The sequence below is a fragment of the Chiloscyllium punctatum genome, chromosome 4, assembly GCF_047496795.1.
Source record: "Chiloscyllium punctatum isolate Juve2018m chromosome 4, sChiPun1.3, whole genome shotgun sequence".
Classification (NCBI taxonomy): Eukaryota; Metazoa; Chordata; class Chondrichthyes; order Orectolobiformes; family Hemiscylliidae; genus Chiloscyllium; species Chiloscyllium punctatum.
The window spans coordinates 1,713,158-1,725,989 of record NC_092742.1 but is presented as its reverse complement, the minus strand read 5'-3'; the positions used below and the strand labels follow the sequence as shown (position 1 = coordinate 1,725,989).

Genomic DNA, 12,832 nt, shown 5'->3' with positions numbered 1-12,832 from the left:
GCAGGTCTGGCAGCATTTAAGGAACACAAAAATAGGCATATCGGGTATAAGCCCTTCATAATGAAACAGCCCAGCATGTCAATGCAAAAGATAAGGCTGAAGCACTCATAGCAATCTTTAGCCAGAACTATTGAATGGATGATCCATCTTGGTCTCCTCCAGTGGTTCCCAGCATTACAGATACCTGTCTTCAGCCAATTCAATTTACTTCACGTTATATAAAGAAGCAGTTGGAGGCACTGGAGACTGCAAAGGATTTGGGCCCTGACATTCTGTCAATAGTACTGAAGACTTGTGCTCCTGAACTTGCTGCTTCCCTAGCCAAGCTGTTCCAGTACAGTGATAACACTGGCATCTACCTGACAATGTGGAAAATTGCTCAGATATGTCCTAGATACAAATAAACAGGACAAATTCAATTCGGCTGATTACTACCCCATCGGTCTCCTCTCGATTATCAGTAAAATGATGGAAGGTGTAATCAACAGTGCTACCAAACAGCACCTGCTCAGCAATAATCTTTTCAGTTTGTGTTCTGCCAGGGCCACTCAGCTCCTGACCTCATTACAGCCTTGCTTCAAACATGGACAAAAGAGCTGAATTCTCGAGGTGAGGTGAGAGTGACAGACGTTGACATCAAGGCTGAATTTAACAGAATGTGACATCAAGGAGGTCTAGCAAAACTGGAATCAATGGGAATTAAAGGCAAACTCTCCAGTCTGCTTGGCCGTTCAATCATGGCTGATAAGTTTCTCAACCCCATTCCCCCCCAACCCTTGATCCCCTTTACAATCAAGAACCTATTTAACTCCTTAAAATATTCAATAAGACCACAAGAAATAGGAGTGGAAGTAAGGCCATTCGGCCCATCGAGTCCACTCCACCATCCAACCATGGTTGATGGGCATTTCAATTCCACTTACCTGCACTTTCCCAGTATTCCTTAATTCCTTGCGAGATTAAGAATTTATCAATCTCTGCCCTGAAGACATCTAACATCCCGGTCTCCACTGCGCTTCATGGCAATGAATTCCACAGACCACCACTCTCTGGCTGAAGAACTGACTCCTCATTTCCGTTCTAAATTGACTCCCTCTAACTCTAAGGCTGTGCCCACAAGTCCTCATATCCACGATTGACGGAAACAATTTCCCAGCGTCCACCCTTTCTAAGCCATGGGTTATCTTGTAAGTTTCTATTAGATCTCCCCTCAACTTTCTGAACTCGAACGAATACAATCACAGACTCAACCAGCAATCAACCTTTAGAGAATCCTGTATTAGCACGCCCAGATCCCTTTGTACTTTGGCTTTATGAATTTTCTCACCGTTTATAAAATGGTCCTTGCCAGTGCTCTTTTCTCCAAAGTGCAAAACCTCACATTTGCTCACATTGAATTTCATCAGCCATTTCTTGGACCACTCTCCTAAACTGTCTGTAGCCTCCCCATCTCCTCAGAGCTACCTGCCTGTCCACCTAACTTCGTATCATCGGCAAACTTCACCAGAATGCCCCCAGTCTCTTCACCCAGATCATTAATATATAAAGTGAACAGCTGCGCCCTAACACTGAACCCTGCAGGACACCACTTGTCACTAGCTGCCGTTCCGCAAAAGAACCTATTATCCCAACTGTCTGCCTTTTGTCAGACAGCCAATCCCCAATCCATGCCAGTAGCTCACCTGGAACACCATGGGCCCTCACCTTACCCAGCAGTCTCTCGTGAGGCACCGAATCAAAGGGCTTTTGGAAGTTTAGGTAAACAACATCCACTGGGTTTCCCTGGTCTATTCTACTTGCTACCTCTTCAAAGAATTCTAACAGGTTAGTCAGGCACAACCTCCCCTTACTAAATCCACGCTGACTTGTTCTAATCTGACCCTGCACTTCCATGAATTTAGAAATCTCATCCTTAACAATGGATTCAAGAATGTTACCAACAACCGAGGTTAGGCTAATTGGCCTATAATTTACCATCCTTTGTCTTGATTCTTTCTTGAACAGGGGGGTTGCAGCAGTGATTTTCCAATCATCTGGGACTTTCCCCGAGTCCAGTGATTTTTGAAAGATCACAACCAACGCCTCCGCTATTTCTTCAGTCACCTCCCTCAGAACTCTAGGATGTAGCCCATCGGGGCCAAGAGATTTATCAATTTTTAGACATTTAGCTTATGAAATACTGTCTCCTTTGTAATGGCTACCATATTCAACTCTGCCCCTTGACTGTCCTTAATTGTTCAGATATTACTCACGCCTTCCACTGTAAGGACAGACACAAAGTATCTAAGTTCTTCAGCTATTTCCTTATCTCCTATCATTAAATTGGAGCATCAATTTGGAGCGGCCCAATTTCTAGTTTTGCTTGCAGTTTGTTTCTTCTGTATTGAAAGAAACTTTTACTATCATTTCTAATATTACCGGCTAGATTACCTTCATATTTGATCCTCTCCATCCTTAGTTCTCTCTTTGTTATCCTCAGTTTATTTTTGTAGTCTTCCCAATCTTCTGATCTCCCAGTGCTCTTGGCCACTTTATAGGCTCTCTCTTTTTCTATGATACATTTCCTGACTTCCTTTGTTAGCCTTGGTGGCCTCATTCCCGCCCCAAGTAATCTTTCTTTTCTTGGCGATGTACCTCTGTACTAAGTCCTCAATTACACACAGAAACTCCTGCCATTGTTGCTCTACTGTCTCCCCCACTAGGCTCTGCTTCTAGTCGATTTTCATCAGTTCCCCTGTAATTACCTTTTTTTAAACACCATTACATCTGATTTTGCCTTCTCTCTTTCGAACTACAGACTTAACTCTACCATATTATGATTGCTGTCTCCTAAGTGTTCCCTGACTTTAAGATCTTTTCTAAAGTCTGGCTCATTACATAGCACTAAATCCAGAATACCCTGTTCCCTTGTGGACTCCATCACAAGCTGTTCCAAAAAGCCGTCCTGTAAGCATTCCATGAATTCACTTTCTTTGGATCCACCAGCAACATAATTCACCCAGACTATTTGTATATTGAATTCCCCCATGATCACCGTGACCTTGCCTTTCTGACATGCCTTCTCTATTTCCTGGTACATCTTGCGTTCCTGGTCCTGTCCACTGCTGGGAGGTCTGTACACAACTCGCATCCTGGTTTTTTTGCCTTTGTGATTCCTCAACTCCACCTACACAGACTCCACATCATCTGACCCTATCTCATTTAATGCCATAGATTTAATTTCATTCTTAACTAATAAGGCAACCCCGCCCCCTCTGCCCACCTCTCTGTCTTTTCGATAAGTTGTAAACCCTTGGATGTTTAACTGCTAATCCTGAACCCCCTGCAACCACGTCTCTGTGAAGCCTACCACATCATAATCGTTTACGATGATTTGGGCCATTAATTCACCTACTTTGTTTGAAAGGCTTCAAGCATTCAGGTAAAGCACATTAATGCTAATTTTCTTATCCTCATGATTTCCATCACCTCTCGTAATATGTCCTAAGTTATCCTTCATTTTTGCTTCATTCCTAGTCTGTATTGAACTTAAACCCTGCACACTTGCTAACCTGCTGCTTAACTGTCTACTTGACTCCATATTCCCTTTTGCTTTCCCTTTCCTCCAACTCAACTTTAAAATCGTGGTGACCACACTATTTATCCTTTTTGCCATAACACTAGTTCCAGATCAGTTCAGTTGGAGACCGTCCCATTGGTACAGATCCCCCACCCCCTAGTTCCAAAACTGATGTCCATGTCCTATGAAATGGAATCCCTCTTTCCCACATCCATCCCTTAGCCACGTGTTTACTTCCCTAACTTTCTTATCCCTACGCCAATTAGCACGTGCCTCGGGCAGTAATCCAGAGATTATGACCCTCGAGGACAGGTTCTTCAATTTCCTTCCCAGTGCTTGATACTCCCCAAACAGGTCCTCCTTCCTAGCTTTGCCTATGTTCTTAGTGCCAACGTGGACCCACAACAACTGGATCCTCTCCCTCCCACTCCGATATCCTTTCAAGCCGGTCGGAGATGTCCTGCACCCTGGCACCGGGCAGGCACACACTATGCGAGACTCCCGATCCGGCTCACAAAGGATACTATCTGTTCCCCCTAATTATAGAATCCCCTATAAAAACTATTTGTCTTTTTGCTCCCCCCTATTGAATGGCCTTCTGCACCAAGGTGCCATGGTCAGCTGGCTCATCCTGTCTACAGTCCTTTTCCTCATCCATACAAGGAGCAAAAATCTCAGACCTGTTGGATAAAGTCAAGGGCTGAGGCTCCTCCACCCCTGACCTCAGAATCCCCCTACCTGTTTCACTTACAGTCACACCCTGTTGTTCCTGATCACTGACTGTATTTGAACTACTTAATCTGCCAGGTGTGACCACCTCCTGAAACTAGTCCATGTAACTCTCCCCCTCCCAAATGTGCCAATGACCCCACCTCCACAGCGTTCTGTGGCAGTGAGTTCCATAGATTCACCACTCTGACTGAAAGAGTTTCACCTTACCTCAGTTCTAAAAGGTCTTCTCTTTACTCTAAGGCTGTGCCCTCAGGTCCTCGTCTGTCCTACCAATGGAAACAGCTTCCTAACATCCACTCTGTCAAGGCCATTCAGTATTCTGTATGTTTCAGTTAGATCCCCTCCCTCATCTTTATAAACTCCATCAAATACAGACCCAGAGTCCTCAAACGTTCCTCATATGTTAAGCTTTTCATTCCTGGGACCATTCACGTGAACCTCCTCTGAACACGCTCCAAAGCCAGCACATCCTTCCAGAGATGGGGCCCAAAACTGCGCACAATACTCCAAAGGTGGTCTGACCAGAGTCTTACAGAGCCTCGGATATACATCCCTGCTTTTATATTCTAGTCCTCTCAAAATAAATGCCAACAATGCATTTGCCTTCCTAACTTATGGGTGGCGCAGTGGTTAGCACTGCTGCCTCACAGCACTAGAGACCCGGGTTCAATTCCAGTCTTAGGCAACTGTCTGTGTGGAGTTTGTACATTCTCCCAGTGTCTGCGTGGGTTTCCTCAGGGTGCTCCAGTTTCCTTCCACAGTACAAAAACATGCATGTTAGGTGAACTGGCCATGCTAAATTGCGTGTAGTGTTTAGTGAAGGGTTAAATGTAGGGGAATGGGTTGCTCTTCAGAGGGTCAGTGTGGACTTGTTGGGCTGAAGGGCCTGTTTCCATACTGTAAAGTAATCTAAAGTAATCTAATCTAACTACGGACTCAACCTGCAAATTTACCTTTGAGAGAATCCTGGACTAGAACTCCCAAGTCTCTTTGCACTTCAGACTTCTGAATTTTCTCCCCATTTAGAAAAACACAGTCAGTGCCTCTATTTTTCCTACCAAAGTGCATGACCTCTCACTTTCTCGGCGTTGTAATCTATCTGCCACTTTTTTTGCCCACTCTCCTCACCTGTTCAATCCTTCTGCAACTTCCCCACCTCCTCAAAGCTACTGTCCCCCAACCTACCTTTGTATCGCCTGCAAACTTAGCTAGATTGCCCTCAGCTCCTTCATCTTGATCACGTCTGTATAAAGTGAAAATTTGTGGTCCCAACACTGAGCCTTGTGGAACACGTTGTCACGAGCTGCCATCCTGAGAAGGACCCTTTTATCCCCACACTCTGCTTTCTGCTAGACAGCCAGGCTAGCATCTTGCCTGGAACACCATGGGCCCTTACCCTATTCAGTAACCTCCTGTGTGGAACCTTGTAGTCCAGGTAGATAACATTCTTTCGTTTCCCTTGGTCTAATCTGCCCGTTGCGTCATCAAAGAATTCAGGCATGACCTACCCTTGATGAAACTATGTTGACTCTATACTATTTTACCATACACTTCCAAGTATTCAGGAATCTCATCCTTCATGAAGAATTCCAGGATCTTACCCACGACCGAGGTTAGGCTAAGTGGTCTGTAATTTCCTGTATTCTGCCTTACTCCCTTTGTAAACAGGGGGGCTACATTAGCAATTTTCCAGTGTAGTGATTCATGAAAGATTACCATTAACGCCTCCTTCAGCTACCTCCCTTAGAACTCTGGGTGTAGTCCACCTGGTCCAAGTGACATATCCACTTTCAGGCTAATCAGTTTTTCTAGCACCTTCTCCTTGGCGATGGCCACTATACTCAGCTCTGCCACCTCACTCTCTTGAAACTTTGGGATATTACTCGTGTCTTCGTGTGAAGACCGACGTGAAGTAATTATTTAGTTCCTCAGCCAATTCTGTTCCCCACAACTATTTCTCCTGTGTCAATTTTCCATTGGCCCAATGTCCACTTTTGCTCTTTATGTATCTAAAGAAACTCTTACAGACTTCCTTTATATTATTGGCTAGCTTACCCTCATATTAAAACTTCTCCCTCCTTATTTCTTTTTTTTGTTGGTCTTTGTAAGCTTCCTAAGCTTCAAGTTTTCCACTGCTGTTCACGACTTCATATGCTTTCTCTTTTGCCACTTATGCTATCCCCCTGACTTCCCTAGTCAGCCATGGTTGCCTCATCCTCCCTGTATCATGCTTTTCTCCCTCTGGATGAATATCTGCTGTGTCTCCTGAATTGCTCCCAAAAACTCTTGCCATAGCTGATCTTGCTGGGCTCCTCTCCCAGTCAATTCTAAGCAGCACCTCCCTCATGCTTCTGCAGTTGCCTTTATTCAGCTGAAATACCATTACCTCCTCCCTCTCAAAATAGAGAGTAAATTTGATGTTATGATCACTGCCTCCGAAGGGTTCCTTCACCTTAACTGCCTAGACCTTATGTACGCTTCCCTTTTCCTCCTGGCTGGTCGTTTAATTTCTCCTGTTATCCACGGTTCACGAATCTTGCCCTTCCTATCCTTTGTCTTCAACAGGACAGGCCTATCCTACACTATCTTTAACCTATCTTTGAAAGCCTCCCACATCTCAAATGTGGACTTCACTTCAAACAGCTGCGTCCATTCCACATTTCCGAGCTCCTTCCTAATTTTGATATAATTGTCCTTGGCCAAGTTTAGTATTCCCTCATGTTCCACATCCAAAGTTTTACCTGCACATCCACCAATATCATTTATTGTATCCGTTGCTCCCGATGCAGTCTCCTCTACATTGGGGAGACTGGACATCTCCTAGCAGAGTGCTTTAGGGGACATCTCCGGGACACCCGCACCAATCAACCCCATTGCCCATGGCCGAACATTTTAACTCCCACTCCCCGAGGACATGGAGGTCCTGGGCCTCCTCCACCACCGCTCCCTCACCACCCGACGCCTGGAGGAAGAACGCCTCATCTTCTGCCTTGGAACACTTCAACCCCAGGGCATCAATGTGGACTTCACCAGTTTCCTCAAATCCCACCCCCCCGCCACCTTACCCCAGTTCCAACCTTCCAGCTCAGCACTGTCCTCATGATCTGTCCTACCTGCCTATCTCCCTTCCCACCTATCCACTCCACCCTCCCCCCTGACCGATCACCTCCATCCCCACCCCCATTCACCTACTATACTCTTTGCTACCTTCTCCCTGCCCCAACCTCCACTTATGTCTCCACCCTGGAGGCTTCTTGCCTCTATTCCTGATGAAGGGCTTTTGCCCAAAACGTCGATTTTCCTGCTCCTCAGATGCTGCCTGACCTGCTGTGCTTTTCCAGCACCACTCTGACCTAAACAGTGGTAAAGAAGGCATATAGTATGCTTGCCTTCATCGGACGAGGTATTGAGTATAAGAGCTGGCAAGTCATGTTAAAATTGTACAAGACTTTGGTTGAGCCGCATTTAGGATACTGTGTACAGTTCTGGTCACCGCATTACCAAAAGGATGTGGACGATTTGGAGGGGTGCAGAGGAGGTTTACAAGGATGTTGCCGGGTATGGAAGGTGCTAGCTATGAGGAGAGGTTGAGTAGGTGAGGTTTATTTTCATTAGAAAAAAGGAGATTGAGGGGGGACCTGATTGAGGTTTATAAAATCATGAAGGGTATAGACAGGGTGGATAGAGACAAGCTTTTTCCCAGGGTGAGGGATTCAATAACAAGAGGTCATGCTTTCAAAGTGAGAGATGGAAAGTTTAAGGGGATACATATGGCAAGTACTTCACAAAGAGGGTTGTGGGCGTCTGGAACGCGTTGCCAGCAGAGGTGGTAGAGGCAGGCACAGTAGATTCATTTAAGATGCGTCTGGACAGATGCATGAGTAGGTGGGGAGCAGAGAGATACAGATGCTTAGGAATTGACCGACAGGTTTAGACAGTACAGTTGGATCGGCTCAGGCTTGGAGGGCTGAAGGGCCTGTTCCTGGGCTGTAAATGTTTTGTTCTTTGCTTCTTTGTTCTTAATCTACGAGTATTCGAAAACTTACAGAATTGTGGTCACTGTTCCCAAAGAAATCCCCCACCACAACTTCTACCATCTGTCCTGGCTCGTTCCCCAGTACCAGGTCCAATATGGCCCCTTCCCTCGTCGGACTATTGACATACTGTTCTAGAAAATTCTCGGACGCTTCTTACAAATTCTACCCCATCCAGACCTTTGACGCTAAGTGTATCCCAGTCAATGTTGGGAAAATTAAAATCTCCCATCACCACTACCCTATGGCCTCTACATCTTTCCATAATCTGTTTACCTATTTGTTCTTCTACCTCATGCTCACTGTCGGGAGGCCTGTAATACAGCCCCAAGAATGTAACTGCACCCTTCTTATTTCTCAGCTCCACCCATAATGCCTCACTACCCACAACCTCCATAGTGTCCTCCTTTAGCACAGCCGTGATATCATCCCTGACCAGCAATGCAACGCTACCCCCCTCCTTTTACTTCCCTCCCTGTCCTGTCTGATTCAATTCCATTTAGCTGGATTGAATTCCATTTACTTAAACACAGGTGAAGTGCCAGAGGATTGGAGGGTTGATCATGAAGGATAGTAGGGATATTCCAGGTAACTACAGACCAGTGAACCTGACGTCAGTGAAGGGAAAGTTGCTGAGGGATAGGATCTATTTATATTTAGAAAAGAATGAGCTTATCAGTAATAGGCAACATGGTTTTGTGTAGGGGAGATCATGCCTTACCAACTTAATACAGTTCTTCGAGGAATTGAACAAGTTGATTGATGAAGGAAGGGGCGTTGATGTCATATACACGGACTTTAGTAAAGTGTTTGATAAGGTTCCCCATGGTAGACAAATGGAGAAAGTGAAGTCACATGGTGTGCAGGGTGTTCTAGCTAGGCGGATAAAAAACTGGTTGAGCAACAGGAGACAGAGAGTAATAGTTGAAGGGAGTTTCTCGAAATGGAGAAAGGTGACCAGTGGTGTTCCACAGGGGTCAGTATTGGGGCCACTGTTGTTTGTAATATACATAAATGATCTGGAAGAGGGCATTGGTGGTCTGATCAGTAAGTTTGCAGATGACACAAAGATTGGTGCAGTAGCAGAAAGCATAAGGGACTGTCAAAGTATAGAAAAGAATATAGATAGACTGGAGAGTTGGGCGGAGAAGTGGCAGATGGAGTTCGATCCAGGCAAACGTGAGGTGATGCATTTTGGGGAGTCTAATTCAACAGCCAACTATACAGTAAATGGAAGAACCTTGGGAAAAGTTGATGAGCAGAGAAATCTGGGAGTTCAGGTCCATTGTACCTGAAGGTGGCTGCACAGGTGGAAAGAGTGGTCAAGAAGGTATATGGTATGCTTGCCTTCATCAAACATGGTATTGAGTATAAGAGATGGCAATTGTAGAAGACATTGGTTCGGCTGCATTTAGAATACTGTGTACAGTTCCAGTCGCCACAATACCAAAAGGATGTGGACGCTTTGGAGAGGGTACAGAGAAGGGTTGCGAGGATGTTGCCTGGTATGGAAGGTGCTAGCTATGAAGAGAGGTTGAGTAGGTTAGGATTGTGGTGCTGGAAAAGCACAGCAGGTCACATCCAAGGAGCAGGAAAATAGACGTTATGGGCAAAAGCCATTCATCAGTAATCAGGTTCCTGATGAAGGGCTTTTGCCCGTATATTCAATTTTCCTGCTCCTTGGATGCTGCCTGACCTGCTGTGCTTTTCCAAAACCACTCTGATCTTGACTCTAATCTCCAGCATCTACAGTATCGACTTCTGCATGCGTTAGGAATGCAGAAAGGAGCAAAAAGGAGAGTGAGGGGGGGGGGGGGGGGCCTAAATGAGGTCTGTAAAATCATGCAGGGTATAGACAGGGTGGATAGAAATAAGCTTTTCCCCAGGGTGAAGGATTCAATAACGAGAGGCCACGCATTCAAGGTGAGAGGTGAAAAGTTTAAGGGGGATACATGCTTAAAGTACTTTACACAGAGGGTGGTTGGTGCCTGGAACACGTTGCCAGCAGAGGTAGTAGAGACAGGCACAGTAGATTAATTGAAGGTGAGTCTGGACAGATGCATGAGTCGGTAGGGAGCAGAGGGATACAGATCCTTAGGAATTTGGTGATAGACAGTGTTCCTGGGCTGTAAAGTGTGTTTGAACTACTGATTACCCTATCTCACCAGCCCACCTGTATCCTCTTGTCATCTAAGGCCATCATCCTCACTATTTACCACCTGACCAATTTTGGTATCGTCTGCAAACTTACTGATCAGTCCTCTTACATTCAAAATTTAAATCGTTTATATAAACCACAAATATCAAGGGCCCCAAAGATGGACACAGATGCCCCCAATGCACACAGATTTCCAGTCCTCAATTATCACCCTCTGCTTCCTGTCATTCAGCTAATTCTAGATCCAACTTGACAATTTTCCTTGCATTTGATAGGCTCTTACCATTGCTAGCAGCCTCCCAGGCAGACTTTTCTCAAAGGCCTTGCTAAAGTCCAAGCAGGCAACATAAAAAACACTACCCTCATCTACATATTTGGCCACCTCTTCTAAAAATTCAAACAAGTTGGTTAGACATGACCTCCCATTAACAAAACCATGTTATGATTTGGAGATGCTGGTGTTGGACTGGGGTATACAAAGTTAAAAATCACACAACACCAGGTTATAGTCCAATAGGTTTAAGTGGAAGCACACTAGCTTTCGGAGTGACACTCCTTCATCAGGTGATTGTGGAGGGCTCGATCATAACACAGAATTTATAGCAAAAATTTACAGTGTGATGTAACTGAAATTATACATTGAAAAATTGATTGTCTGTTAAGCCTTTCATCTGTTAGAATACAGTGATAGTTTCACTTCTTTCATGTGTAAATCACAAAACCCTTTTTTTTAAAGTTGCATTCTCGGGTTAGCTGTTAACAATGATGATAGCTAGACAACATGTTGAAGGTGTTAGCCCCCGGTGTTCTCTGTCTATGACCTAATGTTTAGAATGATTCTAATCTAAAAAGTGAGATAACAGAGTTTTACATAAATTCATGCAGTTTTTTTGAGCTCAGAGTTCGACATGAATGCATGCAGTTTTTGAGCAAAGTACAATGTAACTCTGCAAGTACAAATTCACCTCACAAAATATATGTGTGCATGTGGGTCTTTGTCTGTGTGTGTGTGTGTGTGTGTGTGTGTGTGTGTGTGTGTCTGTGTGTGTGTGTCGGGGTGGGGGTTGTGAGTGTGAGAAAGTGTGGGTGCGTGCGTGTGTGTGTATAGTGAGTGGAGTGTGTCTTAAGCCTGTGAGAGGGTGCATGTGAGAGTGTGGGAGTGTGTGTGGGTGTCTGTGAGCACAAAACCATGTTGCGTGTTAATTTATTAATCCGGGTCTCTCCAAATGCACCTTAATTCTGTCCCTTCGGATTGCTTCCAGTAGTTACCCCACCAATGAGATTTGACTGACCAGCTTGTACTTTCCAGGTATATGCCTTGCTTCCTTCTTGAATCATCTCCACTCAGAGATCTAACGACCGCCCCTTGACACTCACCATCAGTGAATCCTGCACTGCAAACATCCTGGGGGTTACCACTGATCACAAACTCAATTGGACTCACCATATAAACACCATGGCTACAAGATCAGGTCAGAGGCTAGGAATACTGTAGTACAAAACTCACCTCATGACTTCCCAAAGCTGATCCACTATTTACAAGGCACAGGTCAGGAGTGCCTGGGTGGGTGCAGCTCCAACAGTCAAGAAGCTTGGCACCATCCAGGACAAAGCAGCCCACTTGATTGGCACCACATCGACATACATCCTTCCACCACTGACGCTCAGTAGCAGTGATGTATACTAGCTACAAGATGCACTGCAAAAATGTGTCAAAGATCCTTTACAGCACTTTTCAAGTCTAACCACTTCCACCTCGAAGGACAAGGGTAGTAGATATGTGGGAACACCACCACCTGCAGGTTCCCTTCTAAACCACTCACCATCCTGATCTGGAAAGATATTGCTGTTGCCTCACTGTTGCTCAGTCAAAATCCTTGAATTCTCTCCCACATTTGCTACAGGTCCACCTGCAGCAAATCGACTGCAGTGATTCAAGAAAACAGCTTACTATCTTCTCAAGACAATTTGGGATGGGCAATATTCATTATAAGTGAATTAAAAGAAACATCTCTCTGTCCTTCTTGAATTCTAAACTGCTCTTTTCTGGACAATTTGTGTGCACCTTCTTTGAAACAAATACAACCACTAATTTTCCCAAATAAACTATAGTTGGCCATCTTTCCCATTTTACTTTTGCCCCAGACAGGAATGAACAAATGCTGCAGTTCACCTGTATGCCTTTCCATCACCATGCCTTTAAATAACATCCCCTAACCCACCATCGCCAATTCACACCCCATTCCATTTTAATTTCCTCTATTTAGATTCAGGACCCGGTCTCAGAATTAACTGTGTCACTCTCCATCTCGATGAGGAATTCTATCATTTTATGGTCACTCATCCTCA

At 44.9% G+C, this 12,832-nt stretch overlaps 1 protein-coding gene across 17 annotated transcripts in view; it reads right to left on the bottom strand.

The window, feature by feature from the left end:
• The window catches only part of pomt2 (protein-O-mannosyltransferase 2), a 259,016-nt gene that overhangs the window by 70,071 nt on the left and 176,113 nt on the right, over window positions 1-12,832 (bottom strand). The window lies entirely within an intron of this gene.